Raw genomic sequence first — 26,305 nt, 5'->3', positions numbered from 1 at the left:
AATTATTTATCAACATTAATGTTTTGTTTATTTTAAAATTTCATGCAATGTACAGTGTAGCCCATGATTTCTCAACCTGTAGCACGCGAGCTGCTGCCGGATGGTACTTACGGCTTATGATAATAGGCCAGTGTAAAAGTTGAAAACTTCTGTTTACATTGTCTCATGTTTCCTGCAGTTAAGAGGCCTCATACCAGCGAAATTAAAATACCACTAATTTTACAGTAATTATGTGACATCTTCAGATCGATAAAATATAATTGAAATGTGGAACAAGAGCGCCCTAGACAATATTATTTTGCGTGAGGTACCATTATCACAAGTCACCTAGTGGCTTTTCGTTTTAAGTAGAGATGCAAGGTCTCGAAAAAAAAAACGGCTTTTTTGAAAAAAAAAACTCGGTTTATTCTGCTTCGCTTTTTTGCTTGGGAAATTTTGGGCTTAAATCAAAATTCTGCTTTAAATTGATAAAGCAGACTTTGTTTCGCTTCTCTATAACACAAAAAGTCATTTAATTAGTGGTTGATGCCGATAATAATATAAAACCTCGAAAATAAACCATGAATTTCGAAAACATATTTTAAACAATTTTACTTCAACATTTTTACATTATGAATTCCAAAGGATTAACCAATGTATATAATAAAACAAAATTTAACCTCCTATATACAAAAGTAAGCAGAGTTGGCAAGAACCATGGTTGTTTCTAAAAATGCCAAAAACCCGTATTTTGGCGGCAATTTAAACCAGGCTTTTTTGGGGTTTAAACCAGGTTTTTTGATTTGGATATTTTGCTTTATGTATTTATATTACATATTCACAGAAATAAGTTTGTTTTGCCTTGGTGTTATTATGCAACAACGGGGTTATGCTGGAAGAGGTCCCATAAGCTTAAAGAAGTCCGGTCAGTAAATTTCTTAAGTTGAGAAACTCCCGCCCTAGCCATCGGGAAAATCCCGTCATTATTTTAAATGTAAAACAATAACGGGAAAATCCTATTATTGCTTTCCATGTAAAATTTAAAGGTCAACGTATCATAATCAGTACGCTAAAACTGAGGTATTAAATTACAAATTTAGTATGTAGATATCATTGAAAGTCCAATCCAAGCTAATGTTGGAAGCTACGTAGGCAATCGATAAATTTTGCCAATTTATATCAATGCAATTAAGCAGCCTTGGCTTCTTTATAAAACAACAGACATGTAGAAATATATAATTTGGTTTCGTTTCGTATGTTTAGGCTTAACATCCTTACGTAATACCGAGGTTATCAAGAAGACTTTCGCTTAAAGTGACATCCGAACCGCTACTTGGTTTACACCTGAGAGAAGAGTTGTGGTTCGACCGAGAATTGAACATGGGACACCTTGATTAAAAGGTGAAAAGGAAATAAGACTAATGCAGATGGTTTGACATGTGGAAACGTCACCATGAAGTTCACACGATTCGCATGTTTGTTCTTTTTATTTTTTTTTGGTTTAAACCAGTTATTTTAAAAAGAACAGCTGGTGTAAACGATCCAACCCTAAAAGCAAAAACTTCTTTTAAAAAATATACAAATAACTAGCAAAATTGTATGTAGTATTTTTACTTCAAAATATTCCATACCCTCATTTTGAAACAAAATAAAATTAAAATAAAACATAAGAGAAATACTTAAGATTTATATAATACAATTAAAGGCTGCACATCTGGAACTTTTGGTTCCGTATATTCTTGAAATTCTACAGTTAAGTTTTTATAACCACCATCAAGGGCGTCCATCAGGGGGCAAGGGGGGCGCTCGCCCCCCTAGAGGAAAATGTACTTCAGAATATCGAAAATCCAATAGAATTTTTACATTAGTTACAGCAAAATTTGAAACTAACTTTGAAACGCTGCTTATACTTGCCCCCCTTCCCCTTGGAAACCACAACATGGGCGTCCTTGACCACCATCACGTTTTACCCAGTCCTCAAGTTTTCTGAATTTTTAACAAGAGGGATTCAACATATCATTACGGAACTCCTCTTCCCCAAAACAAGGACCACGGAATATATTTAAGTTAAGCTAAATACAACTGCACAACAGACATGACTGAGTGGTTGGCTTTTGCGCTTCTTTCGGGAAGTCCGGGATTCAACCCAGCATTCGACCATTCTGACAAAGCTTTCTTTCATTCCATCTGTGAATGTAGAAATAGTGCGTGTACTGGCCGACTAGGAGTGTAGGAGTTGGCCGACTTCCTTTCTTATTGTTTTTAAATCGTTATTATTACTAATTACCAGCAGTGACGGTTTTGCGAAGGTTAGAGTGTCGGTCTTTCGGACTGAAGCCTGTTCCCCAAACTTGCGAAATATCTAAAACGAACGAAATATCTATTAGTTATGCCTTTGCTCATAAACTTTAAGCTCCCGTCAAATTAAAATTACGAATGTTTAGAAAAAACTAAACATTAGTAGTAAGAAAACCCCTCCCAAGATACTTTTCTAAATTCGCCACTGATTCTCAGTATAAAATGATCTTCAAGGTTGTATCCAGAAGATTATTGCTAAACATATAAACGAAACGAAATATTAGTTATGCCTGTACTCATAAACTTCAAGCACCTCCCAAATATAATTAGGACTTTTTAGAAAACGAAACGATCAGAGAAACCCCTCCCAAAGTACTTTTCTAAATTCGCTACTGATTATTTGTATAAATTAGTATTCAAGGTTGTATCCGGAAAATTATTGCTAAATCGTTGCACAACTACAGTATAACAGAAATGTGGAAGTACGGTTTGACGGAGATATTGAAAAAAACGTATGCTTTGACGGACATATAGAAAAACGTAAGTTTAACTTTTGTGCTAGAAGTTAGAGTACTAAGCTCTTAGAAATGAAACACGGATGACAAACTAAAATGATCTAGAAGAAACAAAATGTCGATAACTCAAAAGTTAAAATAAAGTTAAATAGCCTGTAAAAATGCCCTCAAATACTATATTCTTCATGTTACCTTTAATTCGTAACACATGTACTCCATCCATCTTGATGGTGAATTAAAGAGCTAAATATGGCATTTAGGTCATGGAATTGTTATCTAACTATAGAATATACTATAAGAAAGCTATTTGGATAGAAAAATCATGAAAATGAAAAAAGCCAAAATTTCCCAAATTCTCGTTTTTTCCCCAAAAAAGCCGGCTTTTTATGTGAAAAAACCATCGATTCAAAAAAGCCGGCTTTTTTGCATCTCTAGTTTTAAGCCGTTTAGAAACGCGAAAATAAATGCCGATTTTTAAAATGGCTCGAAATCGAAAGCAGATAAGTGAGTCGTGATAACGGCATCCCATGTAAAATGATATTGTCTAGGGCGCTCTTGTTCCACATTTCGATTGTCTTTTATCTATTTGAAGATATCACATAATTACTGTAAAATTAACGGTATTTTAATTTCGCCGGGATGAGAGCTCAAAATGTGTACAGCATTTTTATTTTTGTACTTCCCTTTCCTATAATATTTTTAAACGTACAGTACAATACATAAGACACATCTATAAAGTACTGGTCTGCACTAAGAGATCAGAAAATAATAATAAGAGAAGGATTTGACATAAAATGTGTTCTTAATGGTTTGTTATTCGCCCAGCCCTTCCACCACATTAGGAAGGATAGACAAGAATCTACTGTATATACATTTGTGGGACGAAACGAGACAAAAAAAATGCCTAGAATCGAGACGAGACTTCTACAAATATTACGAGAAAGGAAAACGTATTGATCTCGTCTCATCTCGTGATCAACGGTATTATTAACCTTTTTAGGCATTTTGGACTCCTGATCAAACATGCACAAAAGTTCTTTTTAAGAAAGGACAATGTTTTTTTTAAATAGCATTCACGTAATGCAATTAGACAAGAAAAATAAATAAAAAAAAGAAAAATGATGATACCTGGGGTATCAAGCACAATCGCACGCTTTGCCTCAGAGCCAACGGAACTTGTACAATTTAGTGGAATCACAGAATATTACACAGTCCTTTCATGCTCAAATTTGATGGAACGCGTAATTATTGAATTCGTGGTCAATTGAGCCAGGGAAGGGTTCACAAGTTTGGACATCATTGTATATTGCATTACTGTGTGTGTGCTCTGAGAGAAGAACGCAGACTGGATATTCGCCGACTGAAATTCTGAGGCGAATATTCAGACCCAAGAGGAACGAGAATGGGGAATGGCATAAACTTCATAATGAGAAACTGCATAATTTATACGATTTACCAATCATTGTCATGGTTATCAAGCCTAGAAGGCTCAGGTGGGCAGACCATGGTAGACAGAATAAGCGAAAGTAGAAATGCTCTCAAAATTTTAACTGGAAATCAAATCGGAACATGACCTTTAGGAAGACCTAGACGCAGATGAAAGGACAATATTAGGATTATCTCCCGGAAATAGGAGTACAAAGTAGAAACTGGAGTCAGTTGGCTAAGGAGATAAATCAATGGAAAGCTTTTGTGAAGGCGGCATTGAACCTCTCCGGGCCCCGCAGATCATAGAGTTAGTTAACAATTTTTGTATTATCTTATCGTTAAGCAAAATCATACAAAAAGTGATGAGCTAAATTCCTTTAGTCTTGCCATGATTGCTTATATAATGATAAACGAAACAGAACATTATCTAAACTAAACTAATCTGAACTAATCTAAACTATTTCTTGAACTGCTTGTGATAGGTCTCATGATTTTCGAACCATGAAAGGTATTTTATTAAATCATGATATTTCGCAATTTCGGCGGGTTATAACTCTAAAAGGAAGCGTTTCTCGATCTATGTTTATTAGAATTATTTTTATTTAATTTGATGTTCAAGAATTACCTCCTGGAATATTGTCAGTGAACTCCTGTACATACTACGCAGGCCAAAATATAGTTATCAAAGTGTTTACCAATTATCTCTTGGATGTGTTGCAAAATATGTCATAACGTCGTTTCCAATATGTTTGAAAAGAAGAAATGTTTCAAATACGTCGTACTGGAGCGATATTTTGGGAATTACTGCTTTTTATTTGTTAAGAATTTGTAGACAAATTTGTTAACACTTTTTGGTCCACTTTCTCAACAGAATATTTTATAAGAGTGTTTAAACACTGTTTTATTTATTTATTTATTTATATTTTACAGTGTATCGTGGGACGGATTATGTTTGATAATTACCTCATAACTACGGGTCATTTGAAAAATTATATTTGTCGATGTTTCTAAATGTAGATTTTGGGGTGATGAGGATCGACTAAAGATTTTGCGTGACAATTTTCATGAGTTGAGGTAAATTCAGCACTTTGAAGATATATGAAAATGATTTGACTCAGTATTGATGTGAAACATTACTAATGAGCGATTTACGAGCATTTGCATACGAAACTTTAATAAAAGTAAACTTGTATCAGCTACATCTTGAAACCACAAAGAGTTCGTACACATTTTTGAAATGTTTTTCGTAAACCTAATTCTTCTCCTGCAACGAATGGAATCTTCTGCTAGTGTGCTACAATATGAACACATGCAGCTGTAGTTTTGCAAGCATGTTTGTAGAAGAATAAATGTCAATAGTACATATGTTTAAAACTTCTATCACTACTATCCGTTCATCAATGTCCAATTCACATTATTTATACGACTGTTCGTTGTGGTTTATATTAGTTTTTCTTTTGAGGATGGTTTCAACAGCACCACTCTTAAATATTCATAAATGTTTTGAACAAAGTATTGCATGACGAGAAGAAGAAACATGAAATTCTACGAAGAGGCCGTTAAAACAAAAGAAGCGAGTTTTGTTTCAAATTGTGAAACTACAGGAGACTTCCGTACTATGAACATTCAATACTGAAACCTAAAGTAATAAATCGGTAATTTGCGGTTTTATTATAGAGATAATGTCAGAGATGAAATTTGTTCTTGAGACTCTGAATTCGTATTCTAAACAGTTTCTTGCTTTCCTTTATAATTATTACTATATAGAAATGAATTTTGAAACCGGAAATTATACTATTTTAGTACTTCCGGTTTCAGTAGAACAATAAGTACTGAAATAAAACACATTCTTGGGATACTGAACTCATATCAGAAACCATTTTTCACTTCTTATTATTGTTTTCGCTCTATGAAAATCAATATTCGGACCGGAAGTGTAATTAAATTTCAAACACTTTCATTTACAATAGAGAAATACAGCAAGAGATAGAATTTATTATTGTGATTGTGAATCTACATAAAAGTAAAACTGCTTCTCTCTATCTAGAATGGAGAACATTACTAGTATAAAACTGAAATTAAATGATATTTTGAAAAATGGGGTAGATAATTAGAAAGATGTAAAGAGAATAGTTTTAGAAATTGCAATCTGGGTAATCTGATAAGAGATATTGCAAAAGAATAAACAGTGAGAGTGGGAAAATAGTACAGTTTATGTGCTATTTTAAAAGAGTAACTCATAGTGTAAAAAGAAGATATTAACGAGGGACTGTAATGCATGATTCTGATTTGCAAATAAATCAGCTTCCATTGATTCCAAACTAACATATTTATTTATTTATTGTCTTCAAAAGAGAATATATTTTCCAACTCCACCAATATATTCTCGAAGACTTGAATAAAATATTTTACAATCTTGTTGTTATAATAGATTTAAAAGAAGTAAATAATAATAGAAAATAGTAATAGGAATATAGGTAAAGACTATACGCTTAATTTTATAACAAATTATTTAAAATGGGAAAAGCTACAAGTACCAAAAGTACATAAAATTAATACACTTATAAATAAACATATGATTATACTTTATAGAAATTCATAAAACATTTTGTCACAATAGTTTACAATAGCTTTGAAACGATATACTAACAAAAGATCTAAATACATCAATTTATGTGATATAATATTATGTATTTGCACATTCGAACCAATTGTGAATTTAATTTCTGTAATGCTCCATTATAGGTGTATCTTTGTCAAGTATTTGTCAATTTTTGCATTAAATTTGAACAGACTCAAAACGAAATATCCTTTAACAAATTTGTATTTTTTAAAAAATGGTAATTTATTTTTTGTCTAGTAGATAGTTTAATATAACAAAATTAATTTAATAAATTTTGCTATATTTTATGTCTAGTAGTTGAGACTTGATATTTCTGAAAATCTAAGTAACGAAGAAAACGTTTCTGAATTGCTCCTACTTTATTGGGATGGGAGAAGGCAAAAATTGTCCATATTCCAACTTTCTTCTTCCTAGACTATTACATAACGCTTTACTAGAATCAATTCTTTTAAAGTGTGCTGCATTTCAGATAATTAAACCGAACCTTTTATATGCACATTTTACTATATAATCCACGTGATTGTTAAATTCAAATTTTGAATCTAACGTTACATCCAAGTCCTTAACATGGTTTGGTTTCTGAAGTACATGTTTATGAAAAGTATATTGAACTTCCGGACTACACTTAATATTACTAAATACGATATAATTACTCATCTTACAAGGGACATCACACAGGTGTCCGGCTCCGATTTAACTAAAATTTTGCTTTCTGATAGAGGGAATATGCATTATTTGTGATGACAGAAATTTTTGTCATGGTGCAATTTTCTATTTTTTTATATAATTATCAAGAGTTCCGAAGTGGTTATTAGATATTATTGCAGAAGTTCCTTACTACCCTTTCTAAACAGAGTGATAATGAAAGAAAAACGATGTATATACATATAAAGCCTAGGGAGAAGTCGTATGGTAGGTATAACCTTGGCGGCAGCCATCTTGAAATTCGACATTTTGATTTAAGGCCAAGTTTTTCTTTTTTAATGAGAGTAGTAGAAAATGGATCGATCTGGGCCATACTAGAACATATTATTTAAACATAGTCCATTTTAAGAGGCTGAACTCGTTCCCTTTTATGATCACTTTTTCAACCACTATTTGAACATAGCAGATAATACATAAAGCAGGGGTGTACTCGTTCCAAACCCTATTTTAACATAACAGAAATAGCGAGCACATTATAGCAACGATTACAATCGAACACCCTGAAACGTCCACCAACGGTCTACAGGGGGTGTATTCATTCTCTTTGATGACCACTTTTTCCACCCTTAAGAAAAGACTACGAACATAGCAAATTCGTTTCCAACCCTTATTTTAACATAGCAGAGATATATTCATTCTCTTTTATGAGCACTTTTTAGGGGTGAACTCGTTCCCTTTTATGATCGTATTTTCCAACCCCTATTTTATCATAGCAGAAATTACATAAGATTCATTCCCTTTTTCAACCCCTATTTTAGCAGACAATGAATACCTATGTAACATAGTAAAGGGGTGTACATAAGACTAGGAACACACAACTGTATTCGCTCAACCCCCTAATTTAACATAGCGGAAATGACACAAGCATGTCCCAAAACTACTGACCATCGAGAACAGAGGTGAAGCCACATTTAGTAATAGGTCATCAAAGACCACATGTCCCAAAAGTGTTGACCATCGAGGTCAAAGGTCAAAATACTTAAAACCTAATAACTCGGAAACGGAGCCACATATTGAGATGGTGTTTCCACATTTAGTAATTGGTCATCATCTACTACAAGTTCCAAAATAATGACCATCGAGGTCAAAGGTCAAAATACTTAAAACCTAATAACACGAAAACGGAGCCACATATTGAGATGGTGTTTCCACATCTAGTAATTGGTCATCAACTGCTACAAGTTCCAAAATAATGACCATCGAGGTCAAAGGTTAAAATACTTAATACCTAATAACTCGAAAATGGATCCACATATTGAGATGGTGTTTCCACATTTAGTAATTGGCCATCAACTACTACAAGTTCCAAAATAATGACCATCGAGGTCAAAGGTCAGAATACTTAAAACCTAATAACTCCGAAACGGATTCACATATTGAGATGATGTTTCCAAATCTAGTAATAGATCATCAACTAGTGTAAGTTAAAAAAGTACTTACTATCGAGGTCAAAGGTCAAATATTTAAGCCTTAATAACTTGTAAACAGCGTGTCGGATAAATTGGTGTGGCCTATTCAGTTTTGTACCAAGCAGAAAAAGAGAAGAGTGAATAAATTTGAGTGGCTTATTTGCTACTGTACTCACGAGGACAGCCATTTTGTACTACTCAAATAAACGAAGGAATAAATTTGTACTAACCTAAGAAAAGCGAAAAAGGCCCGTTTTATTTAAACGAATCAATAAATTTATACTAACCAGAAAAAAAGCGAAGAAGGACCATTTTGTACTACTTCAATAAACAAAGAAGTATTCAGTTTTGTACCAACTAGAAAAAAAGACCGAAGGAGGACCATGTTAACTATTTAAATAAACATAGGAATAAATTTGTACACCGAGGAAAAGCAAAGAAATAGCATTTTAATGCCATTCAAATGAACAAGGAAAACATTTGGATAGAGTATTTAGTTTTGTACCAACCAGAAAAATAAGAGAAGAATGAATAAAATTTGGGAGGTCTATTCTCTTTTGTACCAACTGGAAAAGTGAAAAAGAGCCACTTCAACTATCTTAGAATTTTATATCATTATGTACTGTTTAAACAAACGCAATAATGACAATTTTAACCAGCTCAGAATTTATGTAACAAATTTGAATTTTCTATTTTTGTATCAATCAGAAAAAAACGAAGATGGATCATTTTAACAAGTTCATAATTTCTGTAACGAAAGAATAATTTCGATGTTCTACTTTTTATACCAACGAGAAAAAAATGAAGTAGCTGAATATACGAAAGAATAAATTTAAGTGACCTATTCAATTTTGTACCAATGAGAAATACCATTTTAACTGGCTCAGAATTTGAGTGGTCTAAAAAAGACAAAGAAGGACTATTTTATATAATTTTACTACTTAAATAAACAATGGAGTATTTAGTTTTGTACCACCGAGAAAAAAACAAAGAAATTGTACCATTTTGGAGTATGCAAATAAAAAAGGAATAAATTTGAGTGACTTATACGAGATCATTTTAACTAACTCAAAATTTTATATCATTTTGAACTACTCAATTAAACGAAGTAATGCATTTGAGTGAGCTATATAATTTTGTAACAACCAGAGAAAAACCTAAGCAGGGTCATCTTAACTAGCTGAGTTTTTTGTAGCATTTTGTATTATTTTAACAAACAAAAGAATACATTTATATTAACCAGGAAAAAACAAAATAGGACCATTTTAAATTAGTCTAATAAACGAAGGCATAAATATAGGTGAGCTATTTAGTTTCGTGCCAACCAAGAGAAAAACGTAGAAGGTTCATTTTAACTAACTGAGAATTTCCGTATCTTTTGTACTATTTAAACAAACGATGGGATAAATTTGAATGGCCTGCTTTTGTACTAACCAGAAAAATCGAAGAAGGTACAATTTAGCTAACTCAGAGTTTATGTACCTTTGTACTAGCCAAATGATCGAAAGAACAAATTTGGGTGTTCTACTTTTTTATACCAAACAAAGAAGAACCATTTTAACTAGCTGAGTATTTTATACCATTTTGTACTACTCAAATAAACGAAAGAATAAATTTGTATTGACCAGAAAAGGCGAAGAAGGATCATTTTATACCTTTTAGTGCTATTCAAATAATTGAAGGAATAAATTTGAGTGATCTATTCAATTTTGTACCAATCAGAAGAAAAGTAAAGAAAAAACTGAGGATAATTTGAGTAGTCTAAGTTTTCGTACTCATTCGAAGAAAAGCAAAGAACCATTTTAAGTAGCTCAGCTTTTTATACCTTTTTGCCATTTAAGGAAAGAAATAACGAGAACCATTTATAACAGGTTTAGATTTTTATGTCTTTTTGTAATATTTGTACCAAAACAGAAAAACAAACAAAGGAATAAATTTTTAATAACCACAAAAAGCGAAGAAAGACCATTTTAACTGGCTCAGCTTGATATACCATTTGAGTTACTCCAAGAAACACGAAGCAACACATTTGGGTGGCCTATTGAATTTTGTACCAACGAGAAATCTTATTTCCAGGCCATGTTTTCTATTTAAACAAACGAATGGATAAATTTGAGAAAGCGAACATGGACCATTTTAACTAACTCAGAATTTTATATCATTTTGTAATACTAAAATTTGGATGGATTATTTAGTTTTATACCAAGCAGAAAAAGGAAAGAATTAACACTTTGTACTAATCAAGTAAACAAAGGTATAAATTCGTACTGACCAGAAAAGCGAAAGAAAATACCATTTTTGTGCTAACCAGAAAAGCGAAAGGAAATACCATTTTAAATAGCTCAGCATGGTATACATTTTCGTACTACTCAAACAAACGAAGCTACACATTTGAGTGGTCTACCCAATTTTGTACCAACGAGAAATGCCTTTTTAACTAACTCAGAATTTCTTGACCATGTTGTACTATTTAAAGAAGAGAAATAAAAAATTTGAGTGACCAATTTTTCACCAACGAGAAATGTCTATACCTTTTTGTATTATTGAAACAAACAAAGGAATAAATTTTTACTAACCATAAAAAGCGAAGAACTCAAAATTTTATATCATTTTGTAATACTCAAATGGACGAAGGAATAAATTTGTGTGACCTATTCACTTTTGTACCAACCAAGAAAAAATAACGTAGAAGGTCCATTTCTATAAAATTTCGTACTAATCAAATTTGGGTGGTTTTTTAGTTTTGTACATTCTTTAACTAGCTCAAACAAACGAGAGAATGAATTTGACTGGCTTAAGCAAAGAAGGTCAATTTATACCTTTTTGTGCTAGTAAATTTGAGTGATCTTTTCAATTTTGTAAGAAGTAGAAAAATTGAAGAATGAATAAATTTTGTTTGCAATTAGAAAAGCGGAGAAGGTCTATTTATGTACATTTTGTACTACTCAAATTCTACTTTCTGTACCAACGAGAGAAAAGAGAACGAAGGAATAAGCCCATAATTTCTATACCTTTTTGTGCTATTCAAATAAACGAAGTAATAAATTTATATTAACCAGAAAAAATAAAAAAGGACCATTATAACAAGCTCGGTATTTTTATACCATTTTTATTACTCTAATAAATTTGGGTGGTCTATTTCATTTTTGTAACAATCAGAAGAAAAGCTCAGAATTTTTTACCTTTGTAGTGCTACATTTTGTATTATTTTTGTGTCATCTAGATCAGCTTATTTATTTCTTTTAAAGAAAACAATACATTACTCTCACTGATAATTCAGTTGCCAGAGTCCACTGTTTGTAATCTATTAAATTCTTAACATTACAATACTACAAATTGATCCATTTATAAAATAATATAGTTAACAGTTTAATTCTCAACTTCCATCAAAGTATTTAGCCCTAATATGTTCTTCTATTCATACACAATCAAATGCCTATGCTAAAGTGTCTCAGTGTTCATTTACAGAATTAAATAATTGTTTATCTTTCTCTAAAAACATTTCTACTATTTCTTTGATATAACAATCACACTCTGTAATGTATCCATATACCAGATTAATTTTTTCTCCCAAGTATAAGAATTCTTAATATTACAACCTTTAAAATGCTTCTTTAAATAGAGTTTATAGATTTTCTCTCTCATTTCACGTTTAATTAAGATCGTCCACACCTTTTGTAATAATTCGTAATCATACTGCAGCAAGCAGTTGTGATCTTTTTCATTTTCATTATGTTCAGAACATGCTTCACATAATAATACTGAATTTGGTGTGTACTCATTAAATAATTGTATAACACATGTATCACTAATACTTTCACTAGTACACTCGCACTTATTAGCTTCCACTTCAGAACAGTTAATATTTGTAATACAGTTATCATCACTTTCCGGGAGTATTTCATCATTATATCTATTATAGCGTCTAAAATAATACACTTCTTCTATTTCTTGTGATGGATATATGATTCTCACTTTATCACGTAATTCATCTGGAAAATCGGGGTCAGACGGGTGAATTAGCAGTATAGGTTTTTCGTTTTTACGCTGAATTTCTTTTTTCTAGGTGAAACATAAACAATCTCCATGCTCCTCAGCCAAAACAAATCAAATAAATATTTTTTTCAGGTGTTCTGTGCATTCTCCGTTTTATATTACAATCAAATAATATGTTTCAAGGCAATATAAGATCATGATGTATGTTCTTTTATTTTCCAAATATACTCCATAAACTTATATTCCATTATAATAAAATACATAAATGCAAAAAATATATATTTGTCTTTTTGGACTTAGACGAGGAAAGAAAGTTTAAAAAAAATAATTGAATAGTTGAGCAATAGGTAGTACCTTAGGACTCCCACTATACTAGCAATACAAATATTAGGTAACGCACTATTAACGTTCGTTAAATATCTGCAGCACTTTTTATAGATGGTGTTCAACATGGAACTTTGAAAACTTTTCTTACTTTGGTATGATCTCTTCTTCTGCTGTGATTCAAAATGGCCAAGCATGCTGTTTCTTCTTTTTTCTTTAGTACGTCTTAGTCTCTTAATAACCCCAATTGCTATGAAGTATGTTCTACTGAATTAAGTTATAATTGAATTATGACACAACTCTGGTTTATTAAATCTCACGTTCAAATATTTAGTTAGTGACCGGGAAAATTTTGACTTTAGTGTCGTCGTTAGTAATTTGTCAACCTAATTCGCTAAACACACGTCAATACACATACAACTATGAGTCTTACTTAGTGACAGGAGATGCAATTAAACATTTATTTAGCAATGCTACTTTATAGTGGCCATTTCTCTGGGTGGCACAAAAATATACAAAATGTAGCACCACAACTATTTTAATCCCTTACAAAGGTATAAAATTCTGAGCTTTTCTTCTGATTGTTACAAAAATAAAATAGACCACCCAAATTTATTAGTGTAATACAAAAGGGTATAAAAATACCGAGCTTGTTATAATGGTTCTTTTATTATTTTTTTCTGGTTAATATAAATTTATTCCTTCGTTTATTTGAATAGCACAAAAAGGTATAGAAATTATGGGCTTATTCCTTCGTTTGTTTTTCTCTTGTTGGTACAGAAAGTAGAATTTGAGTAGTACAAAATGTACATAAATAGACCTCCTCCGCTTTTCTAATTGCAAACAAAATTTATTCATTCTTCAATTTTTTCTACTTCTTACAAAATTGAAAATATCACTCAAATCTAATAGCACAAAAAGGTACAAATTGACTTTCTTTGCTTAAGCCACTCAAATTTATTCTTTCGTTTGTTTGAGCTAGTTAAAGAATGTACAAAACTAAATAGACCACCCAAATTTGATTAGTACGAAATGTTATAGAAATGGACCTTCTACGTTATTTTTTCTTGGTTGGTACAAAAGTGAATAGGTCACACAAATTTATTCCCTCGTCTATTTGAGTATTACAAAATGATATAAAATTTTGAGTTCTTCGCTTTTTGTGGTTAGTACAAATTTATTCCTTTGTTTGTTTCAATAATACAAAAAGGTATAGACATTTCTCGTTGGTGAAATATTGGTTACTCAAATTTATTCTTTCGCTTCTGTAAATAGTACAACATGGTGAAGAAATTCTGAGATAGTTATAAAGGCATTTCTCGTTGGTACAAAATTGGGTAGACCACTCAAATGTGTAGCTTCGTTTGTTTGAGTAGTACGAAAATGTATACCATGCTGAGCTATTTAAAATGGTATTTCCTTTCGCTTTTCTGGTTAGCACAAAAATGGTATTTTCTTTCGCTTTTCTGGTCAGTACGAATTTATACCTTTGTTTACTTGATTAGTACAAAGTGTTAATTCTTTCCTTTTTCTGCTTGGTACAAAACTAAATAATCCATCCAAATTTTAGTATTACAAAATGATATAAAATTCTGAGTTAGTTAAAATGGTCCATGTTCGCTTTCTCAAATTTATCCATTCGTTTGTTTAAATAGAAAACATGGCCTGGAAATAAGATTTCTCGTTGGTACAAAATTCAATATCCACTCAAATTTGTAGCTTCGTGTTTCTTTGAGTAACTCAAATTTTATATCAAGCTGAGCCAGTTATAATGGTCTTTCTTCGTTTTTTGTGGTTATTACAAATTTATTCCTTTGTTTGTTTGTGTAACTTTTTTCTGTTTTGGTACAAATATTACCAAAAGAAATAAAAATCTAAACCTGTTATAAATGGTTCTCGTTATTCCTTTCCTTAAATGGCAAAAAGGTATAAAAAGCTGAGCTACTTAAATGGTTCTTGGTTTTCTTCGAATGAGTACGAAAACTTAGACTACTCAAATTATCCTCAGTTTTTTCTTTACTTTTCTTCTGATTGGTACAAAATTGAATAGATCACTCAAATTTATTCCTTCGATTATTTGAATAGCACTAAAAGGTATAAAATGATCCTTCTTCGCCTTTTCTGGTCAATACAAATTTATTCTTTCGTTTATTTGAGTAGTACAAAATGGTATAAAATACTCAGCTAGTTAAAATGGTTCTTCTTTGTTTGGTATAAAAAAGTAGAACACCCAAATTTGTTCTTTCGTTCATTGAGCTAGTACAAAGGTACATAAATTCTGAGTTAGCTAAATTGTACCTTCTTCGATTTTTCTGGTTAGTACAAAAGCAGGCCATTCAAATTTATCCCATCGTTTGTTTAAATAGTACAAAAGATACGGAAATTCTCAGTTAGTTAAAATGAACCTTCTACGTTTTTCTCTTGGTTGGCACGAAACTAAATAGCTCACTCATATTTATGTCTTCGTTTATTAGACTAGTTTAAAATGGTCCTATTTTGTTTTTTCTGGTTAATATAAATTTATTCTTATGTTCGTTAAATTAATACAAAATGGTATAAAATACTCAGCTAGTTAAGATAATCCTGCTTCGGTTTTTCTCTGGTTGTTACAAAATTAAATAGCTCACTCAAATGCATTACTTCGCTTAATTGAGTAGTTCAAAATGATATAAAATTTTGAGTTTGTTAAAATGATCCCTTTCAGAGTTGACACAAATTATAAGTCACTCAAATTTATTTCTTTGTTTATTTGAATACTCCAAAATGGTACAATTTCTTTATTTTTTCTCGGTGGTACAAAACTAAATACTCCATTGTTTATTTGAGTAGTAAAATTATATAAAATAGTCCTTCTTCGTCTTTTTTAGACCACTCAAATTCTGAGCCAGTCAAAATGGCATTTCTCATTAGTACAAAATTGTATAGGTCACGTAAATTTATTCTTTCGTATATTCAGCTACTTCATTTTTTTCTCGTTGGTATAAAAAGTAGAACATCGAAATTATTCTTTCGTTACAGAAATTATGAACTTGTTAAAATGACCCTTCTTCGGTTTTTCTGATTGATACAAAAATAGTACATTCAAATTTGTTCTTTTGTTACATAAATTCTGAGCTAGTTAAAATTGTCATTTTTGCGTTTGTTTTACAGTACATAATGATATAAAATTCTGAGATAGTTGGAGTGGCTCTTCTTCACTTTTCCAGTTGGTACAAAAGAGAATAAAAATCCCAAATTCTATTCATTCTTCACTTCTTTTTCTCGTTGGTACAAAACTAAATACTCTATCCAAATGTTTTCCTTGTTCATTTGAATGGCATTAAAATGCTATTTCTTTGCTTTTCCTCGGTGTACAAATTTATTCCTATGTTTATTTAAATAGTTAACATGGTCCTCCTACGGTCTTTTTTTCTAGTTGGTACAAAACTGAATACTTCTTTGTTTATTGAAGTAGTACAAAATGGTCCTCCTTCGCTTTTCTTAGGTTAGTACAAATTTATTCCTTCGTTTATTTGAGTAGTACAAAATGGCATTCCTCGTTTGTACAGTAGCAAGTAAGCCACTCAAATTTATTCATTCTTCAGTTTTTCTGCTTGGTACAAAACTGAATAGGTCAAACAAATTTATCCGACACGCTGTTTACAAGTTATTAAGGCTTAAATATTTGACCTTTGACCTCGATAGTCAGTACTTTTTTAACTTATACTAGTTGATGATCTATTACTAGATTTGGAAACATCATCTCAATATGTGAATCCGTTTCCGAGTTTTTAGGTTTTAAGTATTCTGACCTTTGACCTCGATGGTCATTATTTTGGAACTTGTAGTAATTGATGGCCAATTACTAAATGTGGAAACACCATCTCAATATGTGGATCCATTTTCGAGTTATTAGGTATTAAGTATTTTGACCGTTGACCTCGATTTTCATTATTTTGGAACTTGTAGCAGTTGATGACCAATTACTAAATGTGGAAACACCATCTGAATATGTGGATCCATTTTCGAGTTATTGGGTTTTAAGTATTCTGACCTTTGACCTCGATGGTCATTATTTTGGAACTTGTAGTAATTGATGGCCAATTACTAATTGTGGAAACACCATCTCAATATGTGGATCCATTTTCGAGTTATTAGGTTTTAAGTATTTTGACCTTTGACCTCGATGGTCATTATTTTGGAACTTGTAGCAGTTGATGACCAATTACTAAATGTGGAAACACCATCTCAATATGTGGATCCATTTTCGAGTTATTAGGTTTTAAGTAGTTTGACCTTTGACCTCGATGGTCATTATTTCGGAACTTGTAGTAGTTGATGACCAATTACTAAATGTGGAAACACCATCTGAATATGTGGATCCATTTTCGAGCTATTGGGTTTTAAGTATTCTGACCTTTGACCTCGATGGTCATTATTTTGGAACTTGTAGTAATTGATGGCCAATTACTAAATGTGGAAACACCATCTCAATATGTGGATCCATTTTCGAGTTATTAGGTTTTAAGTATTTTGACCTTTGACCTCGATGGTCATTATTTCGGAACTTGTAGTAGTTGATTACCAATTACTAAATGTGGAAACACCATCTCAATATGTGGCTCCATTTTCGAATTATTAGGTTTTAAGTGTTTTGACCTTTGACCTCGATGGTCAACACTTTTGGGACATGTGGTCTTTGATGACCTATTGCTAAATGTGGCTCCACCTCTGTTCTCGATGATCAGTAGTTTGGGGACATGTTTGTGTCATTTCCGCTATGTTAAATTAGGGGTTGAACGAATACAGTTGTGTGTTCGTAGTCTTATGTACACCAACTTTGCTATGTTACATAGGTATTCATTGTCTGCTAAAATAGGGGTTGAAAAAGGGAATGAATCTTATGTAATTTCTACTATGTTAAAATAGGGGTTGGAAAATATGATCATAAAAGGGAACGAGTTCACCCCTAAAAAGTGCTCATAAAAGAGAATGAATACATCTCTGCTATGTTAAAATAAGGGTTGGAAACGAATTTGCTATGTTCGTAGTCTTTTCTTAAGGGTGGAAAAAGTGGTCATCAAAGAGAATGAATACACCCCCTGTAGACCGTGGGTGGACGGTTCAGAGTGTTCGATTAATCGTTGCTATAATGTGCTCGCTATTTCTGTTATGTTAAGATAGGGTTTGGAACTAGTAAACCCCTGCTTTATGTATTTTCTGCTATGTTCAAATATGGGTTGAAAAATGGTCATAAAAGGGAATGAATATTATGTATTCTCTGTTCTCCTATGTGTTCGTAATTTATGCTATGTTCAAATTGGGGTTGAAAAAGTGATCATAAAAGGGAACGAGTTCACCCCCTTAAAATGGACTATGTTTAAATAGGGATGGAAAGATAAGCCAACTGCTATGTTACATAGGAGTGGTGCGTTCCTAATCTCTGTGCATTTTAAATGCTGATAAAAGGAATGAATACAGCCCTGCTATATGTTCGTATTCTCTGCTATGTTAAAATAGGGGTTGAAAAAAGCGCTCATAAAAGGGAATGAATACACCCTTGCTATGTTATGTAGTCGTATGTGTTATCTGCTCTTCTATGTGTTCGTAATCTTATGTGCTATCTGCTATGTTAAAATAGGGGTTGGAAAATATGCTCGTAAAAGGGAACGAGTTCACCCCCTAAAAAGTGCTCATAAAAGAGAACGAATACACCCCCTAAAAAGTGTTCATAAAAGGGAACAAATACACTCCTAAAATGGTGGTCGTAAAAGACCGTGGGTTCGCGGTTCAAGGTGCTCGATTTCCTAGGGGCTCCTGAGTTGGCCTAGTATGTTCTAATATGTTCTAATATGGCCCAGATCGATCCATTTTCTACTACTAATGGGAATAGGATAATATGGATAGGGCATAATTTTGGGCTAGAATTTAATCAAGAAAAGAATGGTGAAGCTAGTTTTAAGATACGCACTTTTGGGGAAAAGTTATTCATATTAATTGTTTATAGTTAATATGTGCGTAGGTCCCTTACCTTCGCTTCTAACCCGCATATTAATGATAATAAGTGGCTAAAAGTTTCGGTAAGACATATTATACCTAGAGGCAAGTGTTACAGGATCGGTAACCTTGACGGAAGCCATCTTGAAATATGCCATTTTGAATTAAAGTGAAGTTTTGAAAAATGAAAACCATAGCATGTGACACATCATTTTAATAGCAATTTTGCCCAAAAAGCCAATGGTATGCTTAATTTTGTTCTATAGTTAACCAATATGAATTTAGGACTGTTTCTAATGTGCACCAAACGTCCATTATTTGATCTTTCAAATTGACAACACTCCTAATTTTCACCGTATGTTTTAAGATTCCAACTACTCTTTGAAATTGTTGCCATGGCTCATGTTTTCTAAATTTATTACATTTTTTAAGCGTTCCGATTTTTCAGTTCATGAATAGCGTTGGGATAAGCATCCAGCAATCTTTTTGAATATTGAAGACTTGCAATGTAATTACTTATTCGAAAGCAGAATACATGAGAAGCATATGGACCTATGTGATGTAAAGAAATACAAATGAAATTATAACAAATTGTTGTTATATGAACACAAAATTATCAGGAAATGTAGCATACATGTTACTCAAACGACAAAAAATAAAATATTTTTAATAAATACAAATTTTAAGGAACAGCACGAATGATAAAAAATATCAAAGAGGCATAATATGACTGTTCCCAACATGTTGTTTGTACCATGAAAATAATATGAAAACAGGTAACTTGCTAATATAAAGGTGTAACTTAAGATCCTGCCTTACTAAAAATAATACAAAATTTGCAATTTTTCTTTTGCTTCTTTATTCATCAGTGAAAGTAGATAATGAAATGCAACTTACCACAATCATAAATAATGTTACTCTACAACAGAAAATATGAACCTGAAGAATGTTCAGTGTTGCCATTAATAGAAATTACAGTGTTGCCAGAAAAACAATTTCCCTAAACTCTAAGTTAATGCAGCGAGTAGAAGAACGAACTCAACTGCATTTGATTACGTATCATGTTGTTTAGGTTTCCTGTGAACTACTTTTTAATTAACATTATTATTTTGTTTTAATAACTATGTTAAAACTATTTTGTTTATTACAAACTAAATACAACTATTATTTAAAAAGTAGCTCACAGGAAACCAAAACAATATGACACGTAACCAAATGCAGTTGAGATTGTTCCTCTACTCGCTGCCTTAACTTAGATTTTAGGGAATTTTTTTTCTCTGGCAACACTGTAATTTCTATGGATGGCAACACTGGACATTCTTCAGGTTCATATTTTCTGTTGTAGAATAACATTATTTATGATTGTGATAAGTTGCATTTCATTATCTCCTTTCACTGATGAATAAACAAGCAAAAGAAAAATTGTAGATTTTGTATTATTTTTAGTAAGGCAGGCTCTTAATCGAGTTCCCGATCAAAACTGAGTATAAATTTTACAAATATGAACCTTCGACAACAATCGCTAGAAAACGAAAGACACTTTTGTCTGACTAGCTAAAAAAATGCCATGGAAAATAAATAAATAAATAAATAAACAATAAAGAAATAAATATAAAACAAAACAAAAGACCAGTAATTTACACAACAATCGTATTTCGTTTTCCTTTTCGATATGAATTTTCATTTGATTTCTCGTCTCATGTACTATCCATTACAAGCTACATTTTCGGTTTATCTGAATGCAAAGTTGGAGTTGTTTCGTTGTGTGATAATTCATGTCAGTAAACGAGTGTTTGAAGGGCAGGTATAGTAAATAAATAATTACATTGCAAGTCTTCAAAATTCAGAAAGTTTGCTGGATGCTTATCCCAACGCTATTCATGAACTGACAAGTCGCAACGTTTAAAAAAATATAATAAATTTAGTAAACATGAATCATGGCAACAATTGCAAAGTTCCAGTTGGAATCTTAAAATATGCGGTGAAAATTAGGAGTGTTGCCAATTTGAAAGTTCGAATAATGGACCTTTGGAGAACATTAGAAGCAGTCCTAAATTTATTCTGGTTAACTACAGAACAAAAATAAGCATTTCATTCGCTTTTTGGGAAAATTTGCTATTAAAATGAGGTGTCACATGCTATGATTTTCATTTTACAAAACTTCACTTTAATTCAAAATGGCGTATTTCAACATGGCTTCCGTCAAGGTTACCCTTACCGTAACACTTGCATCGAGGTATAATATGTATTACCGAAGCTTTTATCCACTTATTATTATTAATACACGGGTTAGAAGCGGAGGTAAGAGACTTACACACATAGTTAAGTATAAACAATTAATATATCTATAACTTTTCCCCAAAAGTGCATATCTTAAAACTAACTTCACCATTGTTTTCTTGATTAGATTTTAGGCCGAAATTATGTATCATATTACCCTATTCTTATTTTAAAAATTTGACCTTAATTCAAAATGTCGGATTTCAGGATGGCTGCCGCCAAGATCACACCTACCATACGACTACCCCCTAGGCCTTATATATATCTACATGTTTTTTCTTTCATTAGCGCTCTGTTTACAAAGGGTAGTAAGGGACTTCTGCAGTAATCTCTAATAACCACATCACAACTCTTAAAAATTATAAAATAAAATCGAGAACATGCACCATAGCAAAAATTTCTGTCATCACAAATAATGCATACATGCCCTCTATCAGAAAACAAACTTTCATTAAAGTCGGAGCCGGACACCTGGGTGATGTCCCTTGTTAACATTATAATGAAGATAATGATCACTACTACTTAAATCTGTGTTGAAATGGGTTTGCTATGCATTAAAAGAAACTTATATACACTTTCTTAATATTATTTGCACATGCATTCCCTGACATAACATAGTACCAATGCCAAACTCTATTTTCATAGTTTGTTCCAAATTTGCAGCAAAGAAAGAAAAAATAAAACAATCAGAAATATTTCAGTGCACATGCAATATTATTTTCCTTGTTTCATCTAAATCTCCAGATCAAATGACCAAAATATTTCATCTTGTTTATTGTGTTTTCATGTTACATAATTCAAGGATTTAGCAAACTCTTGAGTCTTGAAGAAATAAAAGTTGGGTCTTGGATCCTGCAGCGAAAGCTGTTGATAAAAGGAGAAAAATTCATGGCAGTGTCAAAAGGATAGAGGTTTTGGCACGAACCGAAAGCACACTTCAAGATGCTCAATATTGATAATAACCTTTTTCTGAAAGACCATTGGAAGGGGATTTTGAAAGCAGGGAGGAAGTAGTGAATCGGTCAGCTTGTTGGCTATTTCAGTTGTCACGTCGCAATGTCGTACTCTAAGTCAAAAGGAGTTGCTCAACAAACCAGAAAGGATTCCACTGGAACGTGTCCCAGTTCTCTTTTGAGGTCTAACTCATTCGTTTTACTGTTAACACGGCTTCTGTTTGGACAGAGAAGTAAGAAAGGATTAGATATAACTTTCTTCATGGACAGAGAAATGTAAATAAAGCTGGGAAACAAAACGAAAATTTATGTCAAAACTGATAACAACAAATTACATTAATTTTCTGTCGCAAGGTCAATTCCGTCTAATCAATGGTTACAATGCTACAATGAATCCGTTTTATTATATTTACTGGAACCAAAACAAGATACATTAAAAGAACTCTGTTGGCAAAATTACACGCAAGAAATATTTCTTTGTCTATTTATGAGGTGAAATTCCCTCGTGGCTAAGCAATAAGCGTACGCGCCTTTGGCATGAAGACCCGGTTCGAATCGCGGCGGAAGCACATGTGGTTTGGATTTTACGTTAAGCTGTAGGTCCACGTCTCATATACCCTCGCTGCTGAAAGGGACGCTAAACTAAAAATCAAATCAAATCTATTTTTGAGGTAGGTATACAATAAAGTATACTCTCGATTCCAGGCCATGTAAGCTTATAGAGGATTAATTGTAAGGATAATTTTCATTTTGTATTTCCCTGCAATCATCTGCAAGTAGCCAAGTCTTCTTTACTCGATAAATTTGTTTACTTACTTTTCCTTTTCCTCCATTCTATTAGCTCCTAAGGCTTTTTTTTTTAAAAAAAATCAACATTCATTACCATCTAAGAAATAGGTAGTCTGTATTTTTTTTTTCGGACGTGGAATACATGAACGGTTGTCCATAAATGACGTAACTTTTTTTGTTGTTGTATCTTAAGTGACTACCGAAAGCGTGAAAGGTTACTTCCTTTTCTTACATTAACACAAATATTGTATGTGAATAGAAAAACCATTTAAATTTGTTTATATTTGTACAAATACTACATATCTTTTTCTTTGTTTCTGTATGTGTGCACATGTAGGCTGAAGTGAATACTGGTTTCTAAATGATGTAAAAATAAGAGAAAAAGAAAAGAAAGAAAAAGAAAAAAGCTCAACAATAAAGGAACAAGATAATGGTATTCTGTAGTAACTTCCTGGTCTTTATATATATACAAGAACAAACAACCGGTACCGTGACCCTGTAATCTGGGTATGCTTGAGGCGAGACAGTGTGGTGAGGAATAGCCAATAAGGTGAGGATTGACCTTACATGAGGGTTTGTGCACCCACTAACTAACAACTGAAGTTTTGGTCGTGGTTAATAGTAAATGACGTCCTTCATAACCCTGGTGCTGCATAAGGCCTTACACCGAGACTTCTATGCGCCAACAAATCCTGCTCCGAATGTTACTCAGACCAAAAACTCTTTCATAGACCACTTGCATTAATTATGTTTCCTTTAGCAAACAGTTGATTAATCAGTGGATACCAAACTAGACTTTATTTCTAACTGCCATCTGTGACAAATAGTCCTATATTTATGTCACTTTTACCTGTCTGGATATGTCGAAAAATGAGTTGAGTTGAGTTGATTTTGAGTTTATCGTCCCGTTTAGCAGCGAGGCCATATGAGACGGGGACCTACTGATTAACGTGGAATCCGAACTACATGAGCTCCCGCCGGGAAGTGTCGAAAAATGAATCTATTAAGCATAATACTAGTGTTGCTACTAGACGAGACGAGACTTCAGGTTGTCTCGTCCCGTCTCGTGCAAGCATGTCTCGTCTTGAAAGATGTGTTCGTCTTGTCTCGACTGGTTCTGTCTCGTTTCATGTCTCGTTTCGTGGCAACACTAGAACGGCTGAGGCCCACAAAAAAAGAGCTGTTTTGCCAAGTGGTTAAAATTACAACTTTTAACAAAGTTTGGTTTGGTTAACAGAACACAACATACAACACGACTACAATCTTCCAACAACGACAGCTTATTTACGACTGGATCAGTAATTAATTACTACAACATGAATATTTGTCAGTACCGCAGGTACAGTCGAAAGTCAAACCTTCCCCACCCATTCTGAAATCCCTTTTTCAGAACCTCTGGCGTCATTTCAGCAAATAAAGAGGTCTATAAGACTTTCCGATTTCAAAAATGGCTTGGGTTCGAATAACATCATAAACCATAAAAAAAAGCTCAATTTTATTGTCAAACTAGAATCCTTTCAGAACTCTGCACCGAAAAAGGCTGACATGTTTCTGCTTTTGTTCGGAACGAGAAAAACCATGAAACAATGATTAGTTACTGATGAACCTGCTATTAAGAAAACTTATAATTCTATAACAGGAATTTTACATATATATATCCCCATCAGCCCCCGGATTGAAATCTGAAACACTGATCTCGATGAATGCTTTAACATTGTACTTGAATCTGGAACACTGTCACAAAATAGTTAAACTTGAATTGATTGAAAAATGGAAATGAAAGCTGTTTCTAAGACCCAGTTCAAATTACTTTAGGTATTCCTTGTAATTTGTTGGATAGTCCTCATTTGAAATAACAGACGCTGGTAGCATTTCGAAGGCAAATAATTTATTCTGAGTTAATACGTTTTTAAAGAAATTGAAAAACTGTGTTTGCATTTTCGAGGCGCGAGACGTCTCGTCTCGTCTCGTGTCTCGCCTCAAAGGGTTTTGTCTCGTCTCGTAGCAACACTACATAATACCGAGTTTCATTACTTTCAAATTGCAATTAAAATGTCGGGTAGTTTATCCCAGTTCTGAAAATAATATACATTTAATTGGACCAGCTTATCCAGATAGTTGCATCTAACAAATATCTATATTTCAGATCGCATACATTACATAAATCTGTGTTCTCATTTGCAACAAAACTGAATATCATGATTATTAACTGCCTTTATGGATGTCGAAATAAATCAGATAAATGAAAGGTAACCAGAGAGAAAGGGCTATGAGATCACACATTAAAAAAAAAAACCTGAAAAAAATGAGTGTGTTGTGTTTAATTTAGTATGAAATTAATTTCTTTTCTGAGTTGAAAATAGTAGAGCTTTATGCTATATTTAGATACATATTTGGATAAAAAGAACATGCTTCCAATATGACATACTTCTGTAATCTAAAAAGTTGCTTCCACATGTCTATTTAGTAACAATTACAAATAGTATAGGATTATATTTTCTATGACGATTTCTTAGAAATGTTAAGCCTTACATTGAAGGAGTTTAGTTACGAAGATGAAAGTGTCGCACTATTCCACATATTAGCCCTGAAACTCAATAAAATTGCGACATCTGCCCTGTGTGGGTGACATTCAGAGAGAATTTGTTAATCAAGCTTTAGTCACGCGATTTGTTAGTGCCGTATTAACTCCATGCTAAAGAGGTTGTAATTTTTAGTAATTAGAGCCTCAGCTAATAAATTGATTTGGGTAAGATTAACAAATATAATCTCAATACATCTGGTGAGGAGACAAATATGGCATCTACAGAAATCGAGACGTGCGCATGCGTAGTCTGTAGAAATGAAAATATGAAATTCGAAATATTCGGGCTATACGAAATATGAAATTGAAATGTTTTCTTTGTGGTTTGACATCACTACAACTTATAAATAGTTACGAAATCTGATTATAATTAACATATTAATTTCTGAGGGATGTATTTACGGCAGGAATAAGTAGAAGTCAATTAATATTAGCGACAACAGAAG

This window comes from Thermobia domestica, chromosome 6 (genome assembly GCF_964235325.1).
Source record: "Thermobia domestica chromosome 6, izTheDome1.hap1.1, whole genome shotgun sequence".
Classification (NCBI taxonomy): Eukaryota; Metazoa; Arthropoda; class Insecta; order Zygentoma; family Lepismatidae; genus Thermobia; species Thermobia domestica.
Note: the sequence above shows the minus strand (reverse complement) of the source record.